Source organism: Aquarana catesbeiana, linkage group LG11, assembly GCF_042186555.1.
Source record: "Aquarana catesbeiana isolate 2022-GZ linkage group LG11, ASM4218655v1, whole genome shotgun sequence".
Taxonomy (NCBI): Eukaryota; Metazoa; Chordata; class Amphibia; order Anura; family Ranidae; genus Aquarana; species Aquarana catesbeiana.
Window position 1 is genome coordinate 61,044,172 of NC_133334.1, and position 20,232 is coordinate 61,064,403.

Genomic DNA, 20,232 nt, shown 5'->3' on the forward strand with positions numbered 1-20,232 from the left:
TGTGTAAATTCCAGAAAATGTACCACAGTTTGTAGACGGTATAACTTTGGCGCAAACCAATATACGCTTATTTACATTTTTTTACCCAACATATGTGGCTGAATACATTTTGGCTTAAATGTATGACAAAAATTGACTTTATTGGATCTTTTTTATAACAAAAAGTCACCAAAAATTAAGAGTGTAGCGCTATAAGCTCAATAAATGTGTACAGTAAATCAGTATATAAAAATGAATAACCTAATACAGTTATTACAACTGCTAAGTGAGACTGTAGTGCACCAAATAAACAAATATAACAGTGACTGGTATATATATAAAAAGCAATAACACTTATGTGCATATAACATCTCAAACAATTTCAAAAGATATAATAGTCCATATCAAATAGGTGAAAAGGATCAAAAAAAGTCTGTGGTGATAGTGCATAAACGATGATAGGCGAATGCCTCCCAAACGCACAGGGGGATGATTAAGCCCAATCTGGCAAGTAAGTAGACCGTGGGATAACCGAAAGTGCACGGAAAGTTGAAATCGGTGCCAGGACCATCACCAGAAGAGTATGGAGGCTTACCAGAGTTTAATGGCCTGAAATGGCATACGCCATACAGGTCAAAAAAGCTTAATGACCAACAGGTCTAGGTAGCTTGTCTGGACAGATGTCATCTCCTCTCGATAGGAAGGAAAATCAGCACGGCTTCCACATCAATAGATACACCACCATAGACCAAATTCGTATTGCATATGAGAAGAGAAATACTCACATAGCATGATAACGTTTTAACTTGGATTTATTAAAAAGTAATTTAAAAAACAGACTCACATTTTCAGAAGATATGAAACAGCGTAAAAATCATATAGCGGCAGTCGTGAGTGGACCCCTCCCGACTGCCGCTATATGATTTTTACGCTGTTTCATATCTTCTGATGAAACATGGTGGTGGCAGCATCATGTTGGGGGGATGCTTTTCTTCAGCAGGGACAGGGAAGCTGGTCAGAGTTGATGGGAAGATGGATGGAGCTAAATGCATGGCAATCTTAGAAGAAAACCTGTTAGAGCCTGCAAAGGACTTGAGACTGGGGCAGAGGTTAAGGTTCAGGTTTAGCTCAAAGCAAATTCATGTGTTAGAATGGCCCAGTCAAAGTCCAAACCTAAATCCATTTGAGAATCTGTGGCAAGACTTGAAAATTGCTGTTCACAGATGCTCTCCATCCAATCTGACAGAGCTTGGGCTATTTTGCAAAGAATACAGATCACAATATAGGGAGTGGCGCTGTGTTAGGAATGTGACTGGAATTTAACAAAAAATTCCAGTGTATAAATTAACAATTGTGCAAAAAGGTTCTTCTTAGGTGATAAAGTGCTGTGCTGTAACAACTGATGGTCCCCCCAATGTGGTTGCACTCACCGGAGCGCTCCACCCCTGCAGGGGTACGAGCGTGTACTGTTGGTCCTGTCACTCCAGTCCCGTGGATGTCAGTTTCCTTCCACGCGTCCCAATTCCAAAAACAGCTATACACACAGGGAGGTGGGGACTTCCTGTCCCTTGATGTATTAAAAGGTCCCCACTGGATATCCACAGACCTAGGGTGCCCTCTTCTGGGTCTCCGAACATGTACTGTGATTCAGAAAAAACCCAGTTCAAGTCAGACAGAGATAAAACTTGCTGATGATCTCTCTCTTTCGATCCTGCTGAGACAGTTTCTTGTTTCCTTCCTTGAAGGAAATTGGAATTGGGACACGTGGAAGGAAACTGACATCCACGGGACTGGAGTGACAGGACCAACAGTACACGCTCGTACCCCTGCAGGGGTGGAGCGCTCCGGTGAGTGCAACCACATTGGGGGGACCATCAGTTGTTACAGCACGGCACTTTATCACCTAAGAAGAACCTTTTTGCACAATTGTTATGAACATTTTTGCACTAAATAACATATGGTTTTCTGATTTTTAGCTGCGATTTTGACACACTATTAATGATTTTTTACTGCGTATGATTATTGCACATTTATACACTATTGTTTGACAATCACTGCTTTTGGCATTTGGCATTTTGTGCAGATGTATTTATGTTAATTAATGGTGTTGTTTAGTATTTGCGATTTTTGCACATATAGAAGCATTTTTTCACTTATTAAGGTGTTTTCACTAAAATTAGAAAAGATTTTCCTGTAAAATAATTTTCTGGATCATATCACAAAAAAAAAAAATTTTTTAATTTGATTTAATTTATACACTTGAATTTTTTGTTAAATTCCAGTCACATTCCTAACACAGCGCCACTCCCTATATTGTGATCTGTATTTTTTGGGGGATCACATAGGTGTCCCCTTCCTTTTTAGGGGGGCTGCAGTTGTTAGTTAGCCTATAAGCGCGGATCCGTTGATATATTTATATTTTGCTAAGAAGAATGGTCAAAAATGTGACTCTCTAGATTTGCAAAGCTGGTAGACACATCCCCAAAAAGACTTGCAGCTGTAAATGCAGCAAAAGGTGGTTCTACATAGTATTGACTCAGGGTGGCTGAACACAAATGCACGCCACACTTTTCAGATATTTATTTGTAAAAAATTTAGAAAACCATTTATCATTTTCCTTCCACTTCACAATTATGTGCCACTTTGTGTTGGTCTATCATATAAAATCTCAATAAAATACATTTACATTTTTGGTTGTAACATGACAAAATGTGGACAGTTTCAAGGGGTATGAATACCTTTCAAGGCACTGTACAGTGGTGAGCTTTTATTCATTTTTGTAAAATGAGAAAAAAACTTGCTGTAACAGCTTTAACGTGTACACTAAATCCATCTAAATTTGCCAGGGCATCTAACACTACCCTCTCTACAGGTTGACGGTGCTGCTGTCCAAGGGTTGTAGAGAGTGGAGCCACCCAAAGACAGAAGTTTGGCTGCTTGAGCCAACTGTGAGAATACAATAGCTGGCTGTTTAGCATAGATGGAGGAATGTGTAAAGTTTCTTGGCTGAACGAAAAATAGGAATATGGCTAGCTTTATTGAACTAACCACTAAAAAAAGGGACCACCTCAGTTAAGACATTATGATTTACTATTTCTTCCCTGGCAGACCAGAACTTCTAGCAGTTTCATTGCTTCTTTTTAACAGATAGAAAGGAAGAGAAATTACAGAAAGCACAGATTGCATAATAATAAACTGCAAGCCAAAAACCAGTATCAATTTGCCCATATGGGCACATGGTTGTAGATATGAGGGTCCAAAGGGCAGTGGTCCATGGGAAACCACTTTTTTTCCTTATTTGGTATGCGTCTGGTAAAAGGTGCAAATAGAAAAAGCACTTTACAAGTAGTGATGATCAAATAAGATTGGTTACTGATTACATTATTTTGTATTCTCCTGGATAGTTATATCCAGATCTGTGGAGAATTATACAAATCAGTACGTTAGATAATTTTGATTAATGAATTATATAATTCTCCACAGAATAAACTAACCTGAAAGCATCGAAGCTATAGGTAAAACTCACAAACATTTTTTTAGGATTTTATTGCTTTAGATTAATAGCTGTTCATTACATTCATTACATAAAAATATTTTTAGAGCTTACAGAAATAACATGAACTCAGTCTTCACATATCTCTACAATATAACAAGTAATATTTTAGGATTAGCTTGAATTTAAATGATTCTGTAAACTATAGGAAACATAGAATCATATTTGTTATTTTCAAAGATTGAGATTGGATTTATGCTCCCCATACTGCGTTTTTATCACTCTCCTGCGTGTTATTTACACATTCATGTGAAAAGGTAATGTTGTGTTACGTATAGTTTGGACAAAGTGTTTGATTTTTAGCCATAGGACTATCTTCTTTTTTTTCCTGTATCTTAATTTGATTTTGTCCAGAGCAGTTGAGCCACAGGTCTGTGATAAGATGGAATTCCAGTTTTGTAAAGAAAAGTTAAACAGACCAAACTTTGTGGCTAGATAAAACTATTACTACACTAAATGCTTGGTTACCACTGTGGCATTATAAAGAATTCTTGATACTATCGTCAAACAGCATTCATAACCTCTGCTATTCGTCTGGGTGAATGTCAGAGCACTCAAGGAGAGAGAGATATAAAACAGACTACCCCTGGAAGGGGAAGGAGAGGGGTGAACTAGAGAAGGGCACAATATTTATGGCTAAAGAATCTATAACTTATTTAAAGAGATGAAAGTATCTCCTGTGCTTGGAGCTTTTTCATTAACTTGTTTTCCAAAGTATGTCATCCGATACATGCTATATATACTGTAAAGCCAAACTCCAATAAATCTACTGTGTTTGCATTGATAAAAAGGCAATTGCTTAACAGGGGCCTATTTAGGCAAGTAGTAAATTAGGCCTTTTTTGCTGACTAGCAGATAAGCAAAAGTTTGTCAAGTTTTTTGTGCATTTAATTGACTAGTAAAGTTAGAATACAAAGCACCTTTATGGAAGCAGGCTTAGGACTCCTATACACAAGCCAATTTTCACAAGTGATAAAACAGATTCAAACAGTGGACAGTGTTGGATTCCCTTTGTGAGAAACAAATAGCAATAGGTGAGTATGGCAAAGGGTGACTATCACTCTCAGCAGTGCTGGATATATAAGGGGCAAAAGAGGGAAGTGCCCCCTTCCCCTGCTAGAGGGAGCCCCAGACCTTCTTTCTAAAAAAAATATTTATAAAATTGGCACTGATAAAGAATTATCTGAGACCCATGGTGACCCTTGAAAGACTAAGTTTTCTGTGCCTACTGGCTGTTCAAGAGCAGTGTCTTCAAGATGATACAGTTTGGCGAGTAAGTTAAAAATGTGTTCTCATTCAAACAGCATGCCTAAAAAAAACAAAAACAGAAAACAGCATGCCTAAACTTTAAAAAGAAAAAAAGATTTCTTTACTTTTTAGATATTTCTCAGGTGTCATGGCTGACTGCAAGTTTTTTTTTTTTTTTGAACAATGGTAGAGTGAGCCCATTCCAAGTCTGCCCTTGTTAAGATGTAATGCAAGAAGCCAAACCCTTACACCTTTAACCCCTTGTTAGGACAGACAAACAGACAGACAGTGTTCAACTCTAGTTACAATTGATAATGAGATCTGCCTGCATAGTAGAGACAGGGGTAAGTATGGCAAACAGCTGCCCAGCCCCCTCATAAAGAGATAGAATTATCTAGGAATGTTCCTTGCTAGAGGGTCCAGAAAACAGCATCTAAAAAAGGGAAGCTGCAATTTGTAAATATTTTTTTTTAAGTTATGTTATGTCAATGGGGACATGCGACAATTTTAAAGTACGTGTTATCCTAATTTGACTGTAAAAGTGGAAATACACTTTAAGTTTGGATGTACGTAGGTGAAGGTTCAATATATAACTGTGAACCATGTTAATTTTATATATTAAAACCAAGTTCTGTATTAGGAGATATGATATACAGCTAGCCATAGAAATCAGAAGACAGATGCAATGACCACATAGCAATCGATTTAGTAAATAATTATTTTCCTTTATTAACATGAGAATGTTCTAGAATGCATTTAATGTCACATAGGAGGGAAAATATGACAGGGCAAACTTTGCGCTGACCTTATGCTATACGAAGGGACAGCAGTCATTGGTGTGTGTGTAGGATTCCTAAAGTGATTGTAAAGTCTCCTTTTTTTTAGTTAAAAATAACAAACCTGTTTATACTTACCTGTCCTGTGCAATGTTTTTGCACAGAGCAGCCCGGATCCTCCTCTTCTCGGGTCTTTCTTCGTGCTCCTGGCCCCTCCCTCCTGTTGAGTACCCCCACAGCAAGCTGCTTGAGCCGAGCCACAGCTGCCTGTGTCCATTCAGACACCGAGCTGCGGCCAAGCCCCACCCCCTTTCCGTCCTCATTGGCCGGCTGACTTTGATTTTCAGCCAATGAGGAGTGGAATCCTGGACAGCCGAGATACTCCTGCAACATCGCTGGATAGAGATGGTGCTCAGGTAAGTATTAGGGGGGCTGCTGCACACAGAAGGTTTTTCTTAGAATGCATTAAGATAAAAAAAACAAAACTTCTGCCTTTACAGCCACTCTAAGCCTTATTTGATAAAGTTGTTTTGTATTGTAAGTTTACAATTCCCCTAAATACAGAGGAAACTTGAAAACCTTGTGCTTGCCTACCAGTGCACTAAAGAAGACCTACTTTACTACTTGCCTAAACAGACTTGGTCAAGCAATTGCCTTTTTTTATCACATATCAAGTGTGGACATTCACTAGCTTCCCCAAATACGATAGGCCAGGGGGTGTCTACAGTTATCTATAAACATGAAGACCATGCCCAGTCAGACTGAAATCCATTGGCTTGGGCATGGATCGATCTGGAGAAAAGGACATTAATATTGAACACAAAATAGGTTTGTGGAAACACACAAACTATAGAGAATTTAGCCAAAAGTGTGTGTAAAGCTTTAGGATAAGAAAACCTGCAGCCTGTCTATTTTGAGCTTGACTGTCTTTGATATCATTTCAGCAAAATGCACTATAATATTTTGTTGAAAGCTAGTAAAAACACATTTATTTTACTCCTAGTTTTATTCTCTGTTTACTCCTTATGCATTCTCACTTATACCAATGTTAATTATCATATGAAATCACAAGTGAGAATTCAGTTTTTGGATTGTCACAGTCCATAGAGGATGTAACAAAGGGGCATTTCTCTTCTCTAATAGAAAGTATATTATTATCATTATTAAAATTCCAGGCAGAGCAATTCTTAAAATGGAGAATCATGTCTTTTTTTAATAGAAAAATTTATTATTAACCACTTGCCAACCGCAGATTTACGCTCTATGGCCGTTCTGTGCAGAATCATGTATTAATAAATACGTGATTCTGCACTTCCGGGTAGGAGGCACAAGCTGCTTCTGCTGTGATTAGTCACAGCAGAAGCCAATCAGTGGGTGCCGGCCAATGGATGTCCACCGACACCCACTGATTGTCAAGGAGAGAGGCTGGACGAAGCTCTGCATATGTAAACAATGTAGATCTCCAACCTGACAGTGGGGATGTGATGAATTTTCTTTCCCTGCAATCACATCCCTTAGTGAAAGCAGAACACAGTGTACACAAAAACACTGGTTAGGCAAACATTTAACTTTTGATCGCCCTATGATATTTAACCCCTTTCCAGCCAGTGTCATTAGTGCAGTAATAGTGCATATATATATATATATATATATATATTTATTTTTTTTTAAAATTTATTTTTATTGAAAAGTGAACAAGAAAGTATACAGATCATATACTGAGAGATATACATAACAACTGACATGCCTTCTAACGTGAATAACTTAGTGGACATTATAATAAAGGTGACCATTATACATGTTAAATAATATGTCATGTGAATTGTAATACAAGAATCATCCGTCATCATGAAGTTTAGGCATCTATCACTTGTCCACGAGCACCCTTGTGTAGGTATCAACCTTCTGTGTACTCCACAGTATAAACAGTAAAAGAGAGAGGGGTACTAGAGAGAATGAAAAGAGGAGTAAGAAGTGGAAATAAGCAAAAGGTAGGGGGTAAGGGGGGTCCAAACACTTTGAAGCGGTAGGCTTAGCGCTAAACACTTTATTCTCTTATTTTGATTTATGATTTCTGTATAGGCGGTTGAATATTTAAAAGCAAACCAGCAGGACCATGTTTTCTTCACCAATTCTGATTTATTCTTGAAAGAGTATGTGAGATCTTCCATGTAGTATGTGTGATCTACTTCCAATAGCCATTGGCGTAAGGAAGGTATGGTTGTTTGTTTCCAATAGCGTGGAATGAGAGCTTTTGCCGAATTGAGCAAATGTGGTGTTATTGATTTTTTTATATGCTCCTGCTGGTGAGCTTGTACAATGAAGTAATATAACCCATGGATCGTTAGGAATTTCAAAACCTTGAATCTCTTTTGCCCAGTAAAAGATGGTTAGCCAATATGGGCGAATAAGTGGGCAATACCACCAAATGTGGGCGTGCGTGGCTTGCTCACCACATCCCCGCCAACAGAGTGGTAATGTCTGAGGGAATGTCTTGTGTAGTATCACTGGGGTATAGTGCCATCTTGTTAGTAATTTGTAATTTACATCTGCCGTTTTGGAGGCCGTTGATGAGGTGTGGGTCATTAGTAGAATGGTGGATTTCTGTTCTTCTGATAACTCTTTATGGAGGTCTTTTTCCCAGTTAGTTAGAAGAGTAGGATTTCCTGTGGTATGTAAAGATTGTAAAGCCTGATAAAAATAAGAAATAGGTTTATCGACTGGTTCATCTTCAAAAAAGGCAAGTTCTATAGGTGTTAGGTCTCATGAGGTCCGGATAGGTTTCGGAAGAGAGCGAATAAAAGCTGTCAATTGGCGGTATTTCCAGCAATCCAGTGGTGTAGCTGTTGAGCCGGGCAACAGTGTAGACATGGGCACAGTGCCAGATTGGTTAGTAACTTGATGAAGAAGAGGCATGGGACCTAGATTCCACGTGTGAGTTCTGGGGTCTATTTTTCCAGGTGGAAAATAATTGTGTCCAGTCAACGGCATGAGAGGGGAATTATATTGCCATTTGTGTATCCTACATAATGAGTCCCATGTCATAAGGGTCGAGTGTGTAAGTGGAGAAGTAGTTGGTGATAAGGTTCTGTATTTCTTAGGAATCCAAATTTGAGTAAAAAGATCAGATCCACTGAGTGTCAGTTCAAGGTTGACCCATAATTTAGAATCTTTATGATACTTCCATTTAGAGATTCTACCCATTATTATAGCTAAGAAATATTGTTTAATGTTTGGTAAAGCCAGGCCTCCCTGTCTTTTAGATCTGACAAGGAGGGTCCTTGCCAATCTGGGACGTTTTCTGTTCCACACGTAACCTACATGAATACCATATGGTACCATCTGAAACAGGAATAACAGCCTGGGTAATATATTCATCTTCACAACACTGATTCTCCCCAACCAAGAGTGTGCCATTTGTGACCATTTTTGTAAATCTGATCTAATTGTGTTGAGAAGAGGTAAAAAGTTAGTGCGAAATAGGGGCGTTAGTTTGGGAGTGAGGTATATGCCTAAATAATTCAGTTTGGACAGTGCATATTTTTAGCACTGATTATTGTATTAGTGTCACTGGTTCCCACAAAGTGTCAGATTGTCCGTTGCAGTATCAAATCACAAGTGAGAATTCCGTTTTTAGATTGTCACAGTCCATAGAGGGTGTGACAAAGGAGCATTTCTCTCTTCTAGGCAGAGCAATAAAATAAAATGGAGAATAGCCAAGAATCAAGTCTTTTTTTAATCTCAAATAAAGCTTTATCGAACAAAATATATTTGTCATTACAAAATCCAGTTGGACATAATATTGCTTTAGACTGACATACAACATGGTATTAAACATCGGGGTAGAACAGCTTATACTCAAAAGCCAGTTAAAGATACATGTATGTGTTAAGTCAGAAATATACACCTCTGCTGTCCATAGACATCCTCATAGAACAGTGACTACTTATCCACGGCCAATTAGTAGGCGATCCATAATAAGATCAACCGGTGCCAATCCCGGCACATCCAGCCAGGGGGCTACCCCTATGCTGAAAGATATATTTTTCCATCCGAAGTGTATCTCCCATTTGTGCTATCCATTCCTTCAGTGTGGGAGGATCAGGTGAGGTCCAGTGCCGTTGGATTAACCTGCAGGCCTGAAAAAGTGACATAGCTATGGCTTGTTTAGGTTCCTCTGGCACCTGAACCTGAAAAACCTGATTTATAGTAGTAAGAACCCCCTTCCAGTATCAGCGTGACTTTGGGCAGCACCACATAAGGTGGATTAGGTACCCATGGTCTCTGCAGCACCTTGTACACGTGGGGTTTTCCCTCTTGCTCATGTGGTACAGCCTTGCTGGTGTATAGTGTACCTGCAAAAGCAAATACAACTGTGAGAGGCATTGAGCCACATTCAGGGAGCATTGTTTGACCGCTAATAGGGCTTCTTCACACTGTTCTTCCTCAAAGGCCCCTACATCTTTCTCCCACTGAGATCTCACACCCATAGGATGATCCCTAAGGGAGCTGTGCAGTAGCATAGAATAGCACTGCAATATAAATCCTTTGTAAGTGACCACTTCATACATATAGTTACACACCGGGGTAGGGGATTGCGACCATTGATCCGTATCACCCTTTGCCTTTATCGCATGTTAGAGCTGTATATAGTAGAATTGCATTGAGGTAGGGAGGCAGAACTTCTCCTGTAACTGTAAGGAGCAAAGGTTCCCACTGGTGAAAAATTGATTTTTAACCACTTGCCGACCACCCTATAGCAGATTTATGGCTACAGGGCGGCCGTTCTGTGCAGAATCACCTATTTATACTGTGTGTGTGTGTGTGTATATATATATATATATATATATATATATATATATATATATACATACAGTATCTCACAAAAGTGAGTACACCCCTCACATTTTTGTAAATATTTTATTCTATCTTTTCATGTGACAACACTGAAGAAATGACACTTTGCTACAATGTAAAGTAGTGAGTGTACAGCTTGTATAACAGTGTAAATTTGCTGTCCCCTCAAAATAACACACAGCCCTTAATGTCCAAACTGCTGGCAACAAAAGTGAGTAAACCCCTAAGTGAAAATGTCTAAATTGGGCCCATTAAAGCCATTTTCCCTCCCCGTTGTCATGTGACTCATTAGTGTTACAAGGTCTCAGGTGTGAATGGGGAGCAGCTGTGTTAAATTTGGGGTTCTCACTCTCTCATACTGGTCAGGGGAAGTTCAACATGGCACCTCATGGCAAAGAACTCTCTGAGGGTCTGAAAAAAAACAATTGTTGCTCTACATAAAGATGGCCTAGGCCAGTGATGGCGAACCTTGGCACCCCAGATGTTTTGGAACTACATTTCCCATGATGCTCATGCACTCTGCAGTGTAGCTGAGCATCATGGGAAATGTAGTTCCAAAACATCTGGAGTGCCAAGGTTCGCCATCACTGACCAAAGCTATAAGAAGATTGACAAGACCCTGAAACTGAGCTGCAGCACGGTGGTCAAGACCATACAGTGGTTTAAAAGGACAGGCTCCACACAGAACAGGCCTCGCCATGGTCGACCAAAGAAGTTGAGTGCATGTGCTCAGCGTCATATTCAGAGGTTGTTTTTGGGAAATAGACATATGAGTGCTGCCAGCAATGCTGCAAAGGTTGAAAGTGTGGGGGGTCAGCCGATCAGTGCTCAGACCATACGCCGCACACTGCATCAAATCGGTCTGCATGGCTGTCATCCCAGAAGGAAGTCTCTTCTAAAGATGATGCACAAGAAAGCCTGCAAACAGTTTGCTGAAGACAAGCAGACTAAGGACATGGATTACTGGAACCATGTCCTGTGGTCTGATGAAACCAAGATAAACTTATTTGGTTCAGATGGTGTCAAGTGTGTGTGGCAGCAACCAAGTGAGGAGTACAAAGACAAGTGTGTCTTGCCTACAGTCAAGCATGGTGGTGGGAGTGTCATGGTCTGGGGCTGCATAGGTGCTGCCGGCACTGGGGATCTACAGTTCATTGAGGGAACCATGAATGCCAACATGTACTGTGACATACTGAAGCAGAGCATGATCCCCTCCCTTCGGAGACTGGGCCACAGGGCAGTATTCCAACATGATAAGGACCCCAAACACTCCTCAAAGATGACCACTGCCTTGCTAAAGAAGCTGAGGGTAATGGCGATGGACTGGCTAAGCATGTCTCCAGACCCAAACCCTATTGAGCATCTGTGGGGAATCCTCAAATGGAAGGTGGAGGAGCGCAAGGTCTCTAACATCCACCAGCTCCATGATGTCATCATGGAGGAGTGGAAGAGGACTCCAGTGGCAACCTGTGAAGCTCTGGTGAACTCCATGTCCAAGAGGGTTAAGGCAGTGCTGGAAAATAATGGTGGCCACACAAAATATTGACACTTTGGGCCCAATTTGGACATTTTCACTTAGTGTTGCCAGCGGTTTAGACATTAATGGCTGTGTGTTGAGTTATTTTGAGGGGACAGCAAATTTACACTGTTATACAAGCTGTACACTCACTACTTTACATTGTAGCAAAGTGTCATTTCTTTAGTGTTGTCACATGAAAAGATAATAAAATATTTACAAAAATGTGAGGGTGTACACTCTTTTGTGAGATACACTATATATATATATATATATATATATAAATAAATATATATATATATATATATATATATATATATATATATATATATATATATATATATTATTGTCAGTCTTTTTTTGTATAGCGCAAAAAAAAAAAATGCCAGTGGTGATCAAATACCACCAGCTCTACTTTATGTACAGCATTGCATAACCGTGCAATTGTCAGTTTAGGTAACGCAGTGCCGTATCGCAAAAAATGGACTGGTCATGAAGGGGGGTAAATCTTCCAGGGGTCATGTACAATTCACTTTTGATTTGAATACTGAGATAGAAAATTTGCTATTGTCCCTTTGTAGGAATTGCAAAAACTGTCTTCTGACTTTATGAACTATAAAATGACCTATCAGGAAAGAGCAAATAAGGAGAAGATTGGTCTTCTTGAAAAAGAACAGCAACTAGAAGAGCTGAAAGAAAGACTTCAAACGGTAAGACCAGAATGTGCTTTCATTATACAAAGCATAGCAGAATCTTAAGCATTTGGCGTGATGTGTCTCTACTGCATATTTCTGATGATTCTTGCAATAAATAGATTGCATCCTTTCCAGAGATATAATTGCTTATGTTGCTGTAATGTCCACATGTTTGGTAAGTCTGGTTACTGTTGGCTGTTCAATTAAACTCTTTCATGCTAGAAAAGAAAAAATGATTTTCTATCTTCCCATAAAGATATTTGCCAAGAAATTCACAGCACTTAGACTAATATGAATGTTTCAGTGTTAGGAAGTACAGACAAATTCAAATGTAGTCAGTTCAAAGCACTTCTGTCAGGAATCCTTTTTCATTTGAATTAATATTTCAAGATCTTTTTCATTCACTGAAAAAGAGCAGATTTTTTTCAGCAATTTTTTTTATTCAGATTTTGCTTTTACATTTGTGACAAAAATGTAAAATGTGCCCTACACACAACTACCAGTTTAAATGTTCAACCCGTGTTTGATCTCGCAGTATCTGAATTTCTGAAAAAGGCGTTTCCTATTAAAATTTTTTTTTCAATTAGTCTGTGTTAGTTTTTACATTTCTTATATACCTTTTTCACCAATGGTGGTTATTTTTAGATCCTACCTGGTTTTCAGATCATTTGCCCTTCAGTGTACAATTTAAAGTAAGCCTGTCATGAGAAGGCAACAAAGGGGACCCTATGCAGTCCCGAAACATCATGTTGCATAAGGTTGGCGACCGACAGAAAGCAAACTTCTTTTGAAGCAATTCTCTGGTGTGTAAGGGACACGTGTCTGCTTTTTATCTGTGAAACATGGCTACCCATTGGTATTGGTATCCCTATAGGGTAACCCCTGATAAGGTCAGGGATTTAATTTAGAGTTCTCACTTAATATAATGCCTACGTGTAAATCTGTTATGAATGTAACCTTTGGCTGCTGAACTCGATTGAAGCTGCTTTTGTTGCCTTGTATCTGTATTGCCATGGTGTTGGAGCTTGTGCTTGTAGCCCAGGTGACTCCTGTTGTTGTTTACCCTTGCCCTGTGTGGGGGTGGTGCTGATGCTATTGTTTGTATAATTGCCTATAAAAGGCCTTTGAAAGAAGTAAAGGGAGCAGTCCTTTATGCTCAGAAACTGATGCACGGATTTCTGACTCTGTGTCTTAATTCCTATAGAAGCAATAATTTGACAACGCAATATAAACTTAAAGCAACTTGTTTAAGAGTTGCCCCTAACATTTTGGCTCCCCAACAGGGACTCACCAAGTTGCTACAAGAGGTGGCTGAGCTACGCTGACGGAACGAAAGGACAGGCATTCCGGGAACCACAGATCAAAAACCTGGCCAGGTAAGAAAAAGCTTTATTTTTCTTATATTCTGTGCTCCCCTGATTTGTGCCTATCCGTTCTGTCAGTTACGGTTCTCCTGGTTTTAAAACACCAGCCTCTGTAGTGGTGAGTCTAGAATTACTGCATATTTTGGTTTATATTGCTGGAATTATTTGTTTGTTTGTTGTCTGTCTTGTTGAGAAAGTGAATGAGCCTTGCCAAGGTTGGTATGAATTGAAAGAATATCATCCCAATGAGCAACGGAATGCGCCCTTCCGGAGGGTCTGACGCTTAAGTTTGATATTCAATTTAGTTCATAAACCATAGACGGGTTGAGAGTATAAGCCCTGTCTGCTCCATAAAGCAGGGATAAGAGTGCATGAGAGGGATCCCAGATACGGGGAGGGAATAAGGTCTCCATAAAGTCCGGAGATCTAGTCGGATACCTGGCCACTTAAAGGAATGCTTGTATATGTTGTAGCCGCATTTTTGTATATGTTGTAGCCGCATTCTGGTTTGTTATTGGGCTAGCATATAAAGTAATTATTTTTTTTTTTTGGGCTAGCATATAAAGTAATTCGATTTCAGAAATCTCATTCCGGAGAGGTTTTTAGTATTCTAGCACCCTAGGAGGAAGGCAACGAGGAACTAGTGTAACTTAGCTAAGTGTTTTATATTGTACACTAAGTGTCCCACACGCTACCTAGGCAGGACTGTTAGAATGGGCCAGAGGAACACAAAACCCCGTCAGGGAATTGTGGCGCATTATATGGTGCCACAGATAATTAAGAACATTTATGGGAAAACCGAAGCACAGGACTTAAAGGATGTCCTTCGTAAATTTAAGGTGAAAGGAGCAGCGGGCTTAGACCCGGATGTATGGAGTGAAATAAAAAGGGACAGACAAGGAGAGGTATTAGAGAAGCAATGGATGCGTCAGGTTCAATGCTTAATTAAGGTCTCAAATAGAGCGAAAGAAGAGGGGTGGAAATATAATCCAGATGGTTGGGATATGAAAGATAGAAGAACAAAAAATGTCGAGGCTCCCAGCTCAGCCATCCCACCCCCATACACTGACGTAGAACGCAAACCACACAAGATATATCCTGTACTTGAGGGGAGAGGATGGGTTTGTCAGGTTTGTGGAGCACAAAACCCAGAATGGGCAGTAGAATGTGTGCATTGTGGGGCACAAAAACCTCATCCAGAAACTGTAGCTCCCGTACGCACTGATACACGCATTGTTCAGGTAAACAATCCAGAATTTGGACAAGCAGCCCATCCAAATGCCCCGCCTACTGTCACTCGTAGAATGCAAATAAGGACTTGGGCACCATGGTTGGCAGACACCCTTATGGCATTAATACAGAGCGCCCCAGACCCGGTGGCAAAGCCAGCTGCTTTCTGTAGATTTGTGACACAGTTAATGAATACACATGAAGCGACCTGGCAGGATGGGGAGGATCTATGCAGATAGAAAATGACTCTGACCCTGTTTAACCAGTTTATGACAGAAATAGGTCCACACAGACCTGCAGGACAAGTTGAGGGGGATGGCAACCTGGAGGCAGGACATGTCAGACATATAGACTCAAGGGCCCCTTTTATTGCTAGATTAGAAGCTTTTTGTCAAGCAAAACAACAGGAGAGGGGGTCCATATCACCCATAAAGCAAATGCCAGGACAGACTGTATCGGAATTTTACTTATCTATGGAAAGTATGATGGCAGATGAGGGATTGGACTTGGCCCTGCCAGTCACAATCCGAGCCTTCAATAGACAATTTATGGAGGGATTAATTCCACAGATAAGTGAGAGACTGAAAGCCTGCACACCAGAGTGGAGGGCAACTAGAGATAGAGGGACGTTGTTACAAAAAGCGCAAGGCATAGAGGCGGACTTAGCAGAAACCAAAGGGAGGAAATCTCATGCTATCAACGCACTCGGGGGTTCCCAAGAGCAAGGTAGAGGTTCCTTTCGCAAACCCCTTACCTGTCACTACTGTAACAAGATTGGTCACATCAGACGCAACTGTAGGAAAAGAATAAGGGATGAAGGAGAGGAAGGTGTTGATTCTCCAGTTAATCAGAGAAGGAACCAGCCCAGGGACAACAAAAATAGTCATATCAGGCAGCAGGGAGATGGTCCACGAGCATGACTCGCCCCGGTTTTAGAAAAATCCAAAACAACAATGCTTAAGACAAATATAACGGTTGGTAATAAGAAAATCTCTTGTTTAGTCGATACAGGAGCTTCACGCTCGTTACTTTCTGACTCTGAACTACTCCCTGGCCAAAAATCACCTGACACTTTACTAATAACTGGATATGATGGCATTTTAGCCGACGCCCCGCTTACAAAACCTCTGAAATTTAAAGTAGGAAACCACATGTTCCTTTCACGCTTTCTGGTATCCAGAGGAGCCCCCACTAATTTGTTAGGAGCTGACATTTTGCAGAAAATAGGAGCTAACATTACCTATCACCCAGATGGCACTGTCACCTTAGCTATAGGGGATAATCAAGAACACATGGAGATGTGTAACCTGTTACAATACCTAGAGGAGGAATCGGAATTGTCCGGCCCACCTCCTTCAGACTTAGATCAGATTTTGTCGTCCCTTCCAGAAGAACTATGGGAGAAACATCCAGCTGATGTTGGACTTTTGCCCATACCTCCGGTTACCCTACAGCTGATTCCAGGAGCAGTGCTTCCCCAACAAAAACAGTATCCACTCAGTGCACCCCAAGAGGCGGCCATAGAAATGCAGGTCCAATCCTTCTTAAAAAGCGGAGTTCTAAAAGAGGTAAAATCACCGGCAAACACTCCCTTGTACCCGGTTAAAAAGAAATCAGTAGCCGGTAGTCCGGTTAAGTATAGAATGGTCCAAGACCTTAGAGCGGTCAACAAAATACTAGCCCCGATGACACCTTTAGTACCCAATCCACATACATTACTGTCACAAATACCATCAACCAGTATGTACTTTACGGTTATAGATTTAGCGAACGCTTTCTTTTCCGTCCCGCTTGCTGAAGAATGCCAACTTTGGTTTGCATTTTCCCTCAAAAATCGGCAACTAACCTGGACACGCCTACCTCAGGGTATGGCGCATTCACCTACCTTGTATTCGCAAGCATTGCAAATGGTGTTGGGAGAATGGGTACCACCAGATTCCTGTGTATTGTTACAATATGTGGATGATTTATTGTTATGCTGCCCTGACAAGGAAACTTGTTTGGACACCACCCTTAATTTGTTGCGATTTTTGGCAGAAAAAGGTTGCAAGGTTAATAAGAAAAAGTTGCAAGTGTGTCAGGAAAAAGTTATCTTTTTGGGACATTGTATATCACAGGGTACGAGACATCTCACTGAGGAGAGGGTTCAAGTGATAAAGGGAATGTTACCCCCACGGAATTTCAAACAATTGCGTATGTTTTTAGGTATTGTGTCATATTGTAGACAGTGGATACCACACGCTAGCGCTTTGAAAATTGTACCGTATATGCTTACAGAAGTAGCTTATGAGTCGTTTGTCACTTTGAAAAAGTTGTTGATTTCTGCCCCGGCTATTGGTATACCAGATTACACCAAGATATTTAATCTGTACGTTGCTGAGATCACTGGACACGCCACAGGTGTTCTGACACAGGCACATGTAAAACAAAGACCCGTCGCTTACTTTTCAGCAGCACTAGATCCAGTGCCCAGAGGTTCACCGTCTTGTGTACGGGCGGTAGCTGCAGTGTCAATTATCATAGATAAGTCATCAGAGATTGTTCTAGACAATCCAGTTGTAGTGCATACCACACATGACATACATGCAATCTTGTCTCAGGTACAGCCCAAACACATTTCAATGGCTAGGCAATTAAGGTTACAGTGTACTTTACTCTTACCTCCAAATGTCACTTTTCAGCGCTGTACAACCTTAAATTTGGCCACCTTTTTGCCTCTTCAGTCACCAGATTTGGCAAGGGGGAATGATAGTACTAATAGTACTAGTGAGAAAAGAAATGAGGACACTGACACTCTTTTGTTTAAAGAAGTAGATGAACACGATTGTTTTCAGCTCATGGAACAGGAGACAATGGGATTCCCACATGTTACAGATACACCAATTTTAAACGCTGAGCACACTTTGTACATAGATGGCAGCAGGTTTGCTGATGACAAAGGTAAATATCACACAGGGTATGCTGTAGTGACTGATACCCGGGTGATTGAAGCACAGCCCTTACCAGCCCACATGTCAGCACAGGAAGCAGAATTAAAAGCTTTACAACAAGCCCTAGAATACTTAAAAGGACGAGAAGGGAATATTTACACTGACTCTGCCTACGCTTATGGTGTAGCGCACGATTATGGCCACATATGGAGGGCTAGAGGTTATCTGACAGCAGCAGGTACACCTGTAAAACATGGAGAAGGGATTAAGAGAGTCCTGAACAATCTTCAAAAGGTTAAACGAGTGGCCATCATGAAGATAGCGGCACACACGAGCGCAAAAACAACTGAGGCAAAAGGAAATGCATTTGCAGATTTGACTGCAAAACAGGCAGCTCTAGGGGAAGGAAGCCCTGAGACCTTAGCAGCGGTAGAGGTGAGTATCCCAGAACCAACATGGCAGCAGCTGAGTAAATTACAGGAGCAAGCAGGGGAGAGCGAGAAAGATAAGTGGGTCAGGATGGGAGCAGCACCAGACCTTGACAATGTATGGAGGGAAGGAGGCAAAATATGCCTACCTGCCTCTCTGTACCCAGCAATGGCAGCAGCAGTTCACCTACCCACACACACGTCAGTTCCAATTCCATGTATAGGATTGTGAACCAAGGATGGCTCGCCCCTGGATTCAGTAGCACTGCAAGAAACTACTGTGCAGCCTGCCAAATCTGTCTCCTGAATAACCCAGGACAGAAAGTAAAAACCCCACGGAAACACCAGGTCCGGGCCCAATACCCCTTCCAGAGACTGCAAATTGATTACATACAAATGCCTAAGAGCGGCCCCTTTGAATTTGTCCTCGTGTGTATCGATTTATTCTCAGGTTGGCCCGAAAGTTATCCAGTAAAATCAGCTACAGCAAAAGCCACAGCTAAGAAACTGATCACTGAGTTAATACCTAGGTTTGGTCTTCCTGAAACCATAGAATCAGATAGGGGACACACTTTACAGGAGAAATCATGCAGAATGTGATGACCATGTTAGGGGTTCGACAAAGTTTTCACACCCCTTACCACCCACAGAGTTCAGGATCAGTGGAGAGAGTAAATGGGACAATAAAGTTAAAAATACAAAAAGCCATGCAAGAGTTAAACAAGCCTTGGCCAGAATGCCTGCCTCTGGCTTTATTCTCTATAAGGTACACTCCAACAGGAAAAACAGGATTATCCCCATACGAAATACTTTTTGGGAATGCACCTAGATTAGGTTTATACTTTCCACAGAGTATGCAATTGCAATGTGAGAGTTTGACTGCATATGTGATACAATTACAACAACGTCTAACTAAGATCCACAAAAGTGTGTATTCTTCTCTTCCAGAACCTAATTCAATAACAGGTACACATACGCTGCTACCAGGGGATTATGTATATGTAAAGAAACAGACCAGAAAGACATTGGAACCCAGGTTTGAAGGTCCTTACCAAGTACTCTTAACTACAGCCACCTCAGTAAAGCTGGAAGGAAAACCTACCTGGATACACGCATCACATTGCAAGAAACAACCCGAGAAAACAACATGATGAAATATCTACTTACATATTTTTTGTTGAAGATTGTTGTTTTACAAATATATGCATGGACTCCTGGTATTAATGTACTTGAAGTAGAGGAAACAACAACTTTCGAATGGGCTATAGATGATCCTAAAGTAGCAAATGATTCAGGATATGAGATGAATAAGGATTATAATGTAGGTAATTACACTGTTAAAGGACACAGGCGACCATTTCATATAGATGTAGGTATTGCATGGATACAGGCGGACCCATTCTCAGAAGTAACTATAACCTTCCAGTGGAATGACAATATGAGCTTTCCTTTCAATAACAATAAAAATCATAGGTGCCATAAAATATCCCTTTCACAGACGTGGAAACAAGCCTGGGAACGGGTGGTAGGACAAATGTACCAAATATTAACCACAATAGCAGGGGGAGAAAATATATCAGAAGGGATGTTTAATCTGACAGATATTACCGTTAATCAATCCAGTACTTTCCTCTGTGCATCTTGGTGGAGGGAAGA

The 20,232-nt window shown here is 40.6% G+C and overlaps 1 long non-coding RNA gene across 1 annotated transcript in view; it reads left to right on the plus strand.

The window, feature by feature from the left end:
• The window catches only part of LOC141112959 (uncharacterized), a 28,249-nt gene extending 15,610 nt beyond the window's left edge, over positions 1 to 12,639 (plus strand). Inside the window, exon 3 of the long non-coding RNA XR_012236669.1 lies at positions 12,511 to 12,639. This is a non-coding gene — a long non-coding RNA (uncharacterized lncRNA). The remainder of the gene's footprint in view (positions 1 to 12,510) is intronic.
• Positions 12,640 to 20,232: the final 7,593 nt, after the last annotated feature.